Consider the following 7899-nt stretch of genomic DNA (forward strand, 5'->3'; position numbering starts at 1 on the left):
AATGTATTCATGTATTCAACAAGTATTTGTTTAGTGCCTACCGCGTTAGGTAATGTGCAGGGTTTTGGGGATGCATTAGGGAGTAACACAAACTTCTGCCCAGATGACATTTGGCCAACAGGCACATGAAAAGATGTTCAACTTCAACATCACCAATCATTAGGGAAATACAAATCAAAATCACAATGAGATATTACTTCCCACCTGTTATAATGACTATCATTGAGAAGATGAGAATCAGTAGCTGTCGATGAGGATGTGGTGAAAAGGAAACCCTTATATACTCTTGCTGAAAATGTGAGTTGGTCCAACCACTATGGAAAACAATATGGAAATTTTGTCAAAAGATTTTTAAAAAATAGATTTACCATATGATCCAGTAATTCCATTTCTGGGTTTATACCAAAGGAAATGAAAACAGGATTTTGAAAAGGTATATACACTCCCACTTTTTTTTTTTTCATTTTTCACAATAGTTAAGATAGAGAAACAGCCTTAATGCCCATTAATAGATAAATAGGATATTAATCAGCCATGAGACAGGATGATATCCTGCTTTTTGTGACAGTATGCTAAGTGAGATAAGTCAGAGAGAGAAAGACAAACACTGTATGATATCACTTATATATACAACTAAAAACATCAAGTTACAAAAACCATGTTGCAGGGGTGCACGGGTGGCTCAGATGATTAAGCGTCTGCCTTTGGCTCAGGTCATGATCTTGGGGTCCTGGGATCGAGCCCCGCATGAGACTCCCTGCTCAGCGGAGAGTCTGCTTCTCCCTCTCCCTCTGCTTGCGCTCTGTCTCTCTCTCTCTCTCAAAATGAATAAATAAAATCTTAAAAACAAAAAACAAAAACCAGGTTGTAAAATTAAATGGATGATCATTTAAATGTTTCAAAGTAACACATACAAGTTAAATTTAGACAGTGTTATATGCCAAATTTATTTAATTTAAAATACAATTGACATAATAAGTAAATTAAATATAATATGTTAGAAGGTATTAGGTGGTACATGAAAAAAAAAATAAAAGTGCAACAGGGTTAGGGGGATTGGAATTGTGTGCATGTGAGAAGGTGCTGCACAAAGTAGCACGCTGCAGGATTAAATAAAGTGATGAGTAGAAGCTAAAGAGAAGATGGTGTCTCATCCCAAACTTGAGGAAGATGACATGCTTAGCAAGAAGCTATCTGATGTAGAGCAGTCCAGAGATTAGAAAGAGCTTGAACAAGTGCCCTAAGATAGGAATATACCTGAGCTTTTGGATCAGTGTCTCTGAGCGTAATGAGCAAGAGAGAGTGCTGAGTGTTGTAGTCAGAGAAGTCAGCCAGGTCATGTTAGGTAAAGAGGCCTATGCCTCTGTAAGGCATTTGATTATTACTCTGAGTTAAATAGGGAATCATGGAAAGTTTTTGACCAGCCATGTTATTTACTCTACCTTAACTTTTGAAAGGTCAATGGCTGTTCCTTGAGGTTAGACTGTACTTATATCCAGAGATAATTCAGACAAGAGACTTCGATGATCTTCAACCAGAGTTGGAACAGTGAGGGTGGTTACAAGTGGCCTGATTCTAGACATACCCTGAGGATGGACAATGGGATTTTCTGATGGATTAGTTGGTGAGTTTGAAAGAAAAAGATTCAAAATTGACTCCTGGGACTTTAACATAAGCAAAATCTAAGCAACTGGAGGGATGAGATTGGCAACAACCGAGATCAGGAAGGCAGTAAGTAAAATATGTGTAGAAGGAAGGTCAAGAATTCAATTTGGGATATATTGAGCGAGATATTTATTAGACATTCTTAGATAGTTTGAGATACGAATTGAGAGTTTAGGAGAATGCCTGGGCCAAAGTTCATCAAAGGGCATTGCAGCTCCCTAACAAAAGATAGAGAATAAGGGCGCCTGGGTGGCTCAGTTGGTTAAGCGACTGCCTTCGGCTCAGGTCATGATCCTGGAGTCCCGGGATCGAGTCACGCATCGGGCTCCCTGCTCAGCGGGGAGTCTGCTTCTCCCTCTGACCCTCCCCCCTCTCATGCTCTCTCTATCTCATTCTCTCTCTCAAAAAAAAAACAAAGATAGAGAATAAGATTTGGAGCAATCTATTAGTGCTATCCTGTCATCACTGCTACAACATCCCTGCTGAATGCTGGTCTTATAAATCTAAGTACATTATATAAATCTCCTGTGCTGTCTTCTGCAAATATAGGTTTCTTCAGGAGGATCAGCCTTTCTCCAAACACTAAAGGTGATGCCAGAAAGCAGATGCTTAGGAGACTTGTATTTCCATAACTAAGAACTGTCACTCAACTGATTTCTGTCAAAAAGAAAGAAAATTTGCTCCAGGGAGATTTGGGGCTTCTCTCTCTGGAAATAATAAATAGCAGTATAATGTCAGACAGTCTTTCCATGTCTGGTACTTATCACCAATATCAACCATGTAAGGGTAAGCCACATACCCTTCACATATATATTACCATACAAATACAGACATGTGTGTGGTGTGATAGATGTGTATATTTATATATGAGTATATATGTGTATGCACAGACATTTTTTAATTTGGATGTACACAAATCTTCCTATTCTTTTTTTTTTTTTTTTTTTTTTAAGGTTTTATTTATTTGAGAGAGAGAGAGCGTGCTAAAGAGAGCACAAGCAGCTGGGAGGGGCAGAGGGACAGGGAGAAGCTGACTTCCCGCTGAGCAGGAAGCCTGACACAGGATCCCATCCCAGGACCCTGGGATCATGACCTGAGCCCAAGGCAGAACTTTAACCTACTGAGCCACCCAGGTACCCCCGAATTTTCATATTCAATTGTTGAAACGCATGTATTAGGATATGCCGGTGAAATCAGCTAGTGTGAGTACTCCAACTATTGTCTTATTTTCTAGGTAGGTTTTTTTTTTTTTTTTTTTTTTTTTTTAAGATTTTATTTATTTATTTGACAGAGAGAGACACAGCGAGAGAGGGAATACGAGCAGGAGGAATGGGAGGGGGAGAAGCAGGCTCCCCGCCGAGCAGGGAGCCCGATGCGGGGCTCGATCCCAGGACCCTGGGATCATGACCTGAGCCAAAGGCAGACGCTTAACGACTGAGCCACCCAGGCGCCCCTTATTTTCTAGGTAGTTTTTGCAATTCTAGATTATTTCCTCATTTCCCTACAATTTTGCAACCGTTTATGATTTTATGACTAAAATGTTACTACATTAAAGAAAAATGAGAAGCAGTGATCATATTATTTAAATAGTCAGAAAATAAGCTAAATGTGACTATGTAGCCTGGGATGTTCAGATCTTCAGAAGGCATTATATGCGATAAATAATTGCCTTCTGCTTAATATTCCCATATATTCTAGAAAATCATATTGAAGTAGGAAATAGTTTTCAGTTTTTTAATATAAAGGTACTCCTGTTTCAAAGCACATTTTCTTTAGAATTATTTTACTTTATGATGCATCTCAGATATCTATGCTTAGATGAAACAAGTTGATTGCAATTAGGGAAAGATTTATTATTTCATTTTTGTTATAAATTTAGAATTATTTGCATTCCCAGTAAAAACTAAAAACATGTTCACAGTAACTGTATAGAATTACATAAAAATATAACTATCCATCTCTAGTCAAGAAAAGCCAATAGGTTAGCAAAAACTTAGTGAACAGGTCATTAAAAAATGAAAAAAAGTAAAGAATTACTGGTTGTTACTGGCCTTTCCTTTTTTTTTTTTTGTTACTGACCTTTCAATATAGGAAGTTATTTTTTACAGACCTTTTTTGAGGTAAAATTACAAAGAGAGAACTGGACAGACACAATTCAAAGATTTTTGACAAATGTGTACACCTATCTAACCAACATCCCTACCAAGACATAGTACATTTCCATCCACCCAAAATGTTCACTTGTGCTTGGCCCACACTGGTTAATCACTTTTTAAATTTATATCACCAGAGATTAGTTTTGCTTATTTTGAGGTCATATGAAAGAAATGACACTGTATGTACTGTTCTGTGGTTGGATTCTCCAATTAACATAATTGAGAATAGTTTTTGAGAATCTTTATTGCCATATGATGAATCAGGGATTTATTTTTTATTGTTAATTAGTGTTCACTGTACAAATATACTACAGTTTGTTTATCACTTGTCCTAAAGATGGGAGTTTGAGTTATTTCTGGATTTTGGCAGTTTCAGTGGAGTTGCTATGAATATACATAAGCAGTCTGTTTTGGACTTAAATTATGATATCTGTTCAGTAAATACATAAGAGTGGAGTCGCTGGGCCATAGAGTATATGTTTAACTTTGTAAGAAAATTCCAAAGGGTTTTCCAGAGTTTTGTATGAATTCACATTCTTTCCAGAATTATATGAACATCCCATTTGTTCTACATCTTTCCTAATACTTGATTATTTCACTCTTTAAAATTGTCTTACATATTTAATCTTTAAAATTCTAGAGGGTGTAGAGTGGTATCTCATTATAGTTTTAATTTTTATTTCCCTGATGAATAAATATATTGACTACCATTTATTCTCTTACTTGACATTCATGTCTCCCTTGGTAAACTTTGTGCCCAAATTTATGTTTTGCTTATTTTTTAGAGTTAAACTTCTTATATTTTTATTTTTTAACTATAAGATTTCCTTGTGTTTTCTCAATAGAAAGCACAACACATGTACCACAAATACTTTCTTTCATATGTAACTTTCTTTTCATTTTCTTAAGGTGATTTTTCAATGAGCAGAAGTTTTCCATTTTGAAGAAGGCTGATTTTTTTTTTTAAGATTAGTTCCTTTTGCATCCTCTGTAAGTCATCTTTTCCTATCGTAAGGCAGATTAACTATTCTCCTGTTATCCTTTTATTTCTAGATACTTTATAGATTAATTTTTTCTCTCTAGGTCTATGAAATATCTCGAATTGATTTTCATGTATGTTTCTACATAAGAGTGGGATTTTCCCCATATAATTATCTACTTGTTCCAATATAACTTGTTGAAAAATCTTTTATTTCTCTCATTCCATTTCCTTAGTACTTACATACATGTGTGAATCTATTTCTGGACACTCTATTCTCTTTCAGTGAACTATTTGTCTGTCATTATGCCAATGACATATTATCTTGAATACTGTAATTTTATAGTAAATTGTGAAATCAGCTAGTGTGAGGACTCTAACTATTGTCTTTATTTTTAGGTAATTTTAGCAGATTCTAGATTATTGCCTCATTTCCCTACAATTTTGTAATCAGCTTGGCAATTTCTACAAAAACAACTATTGAGAGTTTAAATGGGGTTGTGTGTGTGTGTGTGTCTATATGTATATGTATGTATATGCATATATGCATATATAGCTTTATTTAACTATAACTGTGTACAAATATTTATATATAAATCTCTCTTTATATATAGAAGATATACTTTGACATAACTAGATCTTTAGTATCTTTATATGAAATATATCTTTCTTAAATATATTTGGGGGATAATAGAATATTTTCAGAAAATTTAAAAAAAGAAAGGAACTTACTGTCAGGGGAGATACCATGATCATGAAGGTAGTTTTCCCGGGGTGAGGCTTATCCATTCATTCCAGATATGCTGACCCCTGAAATTTCCCCAAATGTGGGAAACTTGACTGTGTAATTTGTGGTAATGGGGGACTGCGTTTGAACTCTCACCTGATTATTAAGTGGTTGAAAGACAAAATAAATGGATGAATAAATGAATGAATAAAAGGAAAGACGTTGCTTGTCGGGGATGATAGAAATTTTGATCAGAAGGTGGGCCATTTAAATTCCCTTTATTTATAGGTCAGAAAACTAAAGCAAAATAAATTATTTTGTTATTTTCTTTTTTCAGCTTCTCACAATAACTTGAAAATATAGCATGGAGGTACTTTTTCAGGGTCACAGATGTGGCTAATGGAATATTTTCTGAACCCCATCTGGTGTCCTTTCAATCAGTTACACATGCGACCTCAGGATCAGTTTGGACTATCATAACTTCAAAATTGATATTCCACATTTGGAAAAGAAATTACAACATTCCAAAGTATTCTATTCCCATAAAATGGTATGTTGTGCTTCCAAGCCATTGTTCATTATGTTCTTTCTACCCTGAATGCTTTCTCCATTTTCCACATATCTGAGACCTGACTATTCTTCAAGGTCAAGTTCTCCATCTTAATGAATTTTGTTATTTGGCATTTGTTATTGACAGCTTTGTTAGGCAATGATTTGTATTTTTCATTTCTACTAACAAGAGTCCTGTGTACAGTTGTAAATGGAAAAGCACTGTCTTAAATAATTGTAACTCTCACCATATCATCAGCAAAACTTCACATACGGGTACTTGGAAAATTAATATTGATTGGATAATAGTGGCCATGTAACAATAGCTAACATTGATCATGCCTTACTGTATGCACACATTTTTCCAGATTATTCTTACAATTATATGACTCGGGTAATTTTATTATGTACATTTTATAAATGAGAGCAATGAGAAGTTAAAGAACTTGCCCGTGTTCACAACTCTAACAGTGGTGGAGTTGGGAATAAGCATAGACAACCGGGCATCCATAGGTTCTAGGAATTAGGGCCTTGATACTTTGGGGGAAGGCATTATTCATCCATCGCTCTTAAATATTACAGAAATATTAAGGAAAATATCCTGGAAAATACCTGGCAAGTCTGGTCTCCAACAACTTCTCTGATTTAACGCAATACCACTCCAGTTTTCTCACTGTCCTCTGAGAGTACTGAACTCCAGGATGTTCCCATTTTGGATACCAACAATGATACTATTTCAGGGACTTTACATGTGGTGTTTACTCTGAGCAGAATGCACTCTTAGATAACCGCTGGTCTCACACCTCACTTTCCGTACATCTCATCCACAGTGCTGTAGTATCACAGACTTTCCATACCGAACACCATCTCTGCCATCCCCCTCATTGTCCTGACCTGTCTTCTTTCCTTTATAGCAGATCATCCCATCCCGCAACATACATTTTTTTTTTCTAAGTCTCTCTCCACTAGACTCTAAGATTCTTGAGGGCAGAGACTATTTGTATTCCCACTGTCTCTGGTGGCTGGAAGAAAGCTCATTTGTTGAGTGAATAAATTCAAGTCCATAGCTCCTGGAATTGCAATTTAGATTCCTCTTTCAACAAGAAAAATATGTGCATTATGAATAAATGTAACTAAAATGACAGATAAGTATTTTATTTTGTGTCAACGGGAAGCCCAAAATATAACAAAATGGATAATTCACTCTGCTTATTCACAAATTAAGTCACATGTATAGCTTATAATTTATCTCTAGAAAGAGCATGAATAAAATAAAGAAAAAAATGTGTTTATGCCATTAATTTCCCAAAACATTAGCTCATGAAACAACGCTAGAGCCATATTTTACTGCCATCACCATCTTATGCTAATAGGACTATACATGAGATGATAAAAGTTTGGTTTCTTATTAAATGCAAACTTTAAAGAGAAAAAGAATTTTAGGAGTAAGTGGTATTTGGATTCGCATTAATTCAATTTTGGATTAAAGTTCTGTCATTTGTTTGCTGTTTGACCTGTTCTGCAATTGCTTTAGGAAAAGAAAAATCTCTTTATGCTGTTAACCCATTTTCTTACCTGAAAAATGATAATAAAACACTGACTTTATTGGTCATGTGAAGCAAGTTAAATCTCATATGTGCAATCGATTTGTAAAATGTAAATCCCACATTAATATTTTTTACTAAAGAGATGATAACACATGTCTGCTCTTCAAATTTCTCATGGGTTTATTAAACTTAGTTATTTTAAAAGTAATCTGTTCAAAGACTAATTTTATAAATTTGTAGATGTATTAGTGGAGAAAGAGAGAAAGATACTACTCT

At 35.1% G+C, this 7899-nt stretch overlaps 1 non-coding gene across 1 annotated transcript; it reads left to right on the forward strand.

The window, feature by feature from the left end:
• The first annotated feature begins 5524 nt into the window (after positions 1–5524).
• On the forward strand, positions 5525–5686 carry LOC123849185 (U1 spliceosomal RNA). Its single transcript, XR_006792011.1, has one exon. It is a non-coding gene; the product is annotated as a U1 spliceosomal RNA (small nuclear RNA).
• The last annotated feature ends 2213 nt before the right edge of the window (positions 5687–7899 follow it).

This window comes from Mirounga angustirostris, unplaced genomic scaffold (genome assembly GCF_029215605.1).
Source record: "Mirounga angustirostris isolate CCGP_5_RB_7025 unplaced genomic scaffold, mMirAng1.0.hap1 SCAF_2, whole genome shotgun sequence".
In the NCBI taxonomy this organism is placed as follows: domain Eukaryota; kingdom Metazoa; phylum Chordata; class Mammalia; order Carnivora; family Phocidae; genus Mirounga; species Mirounga angustirostris.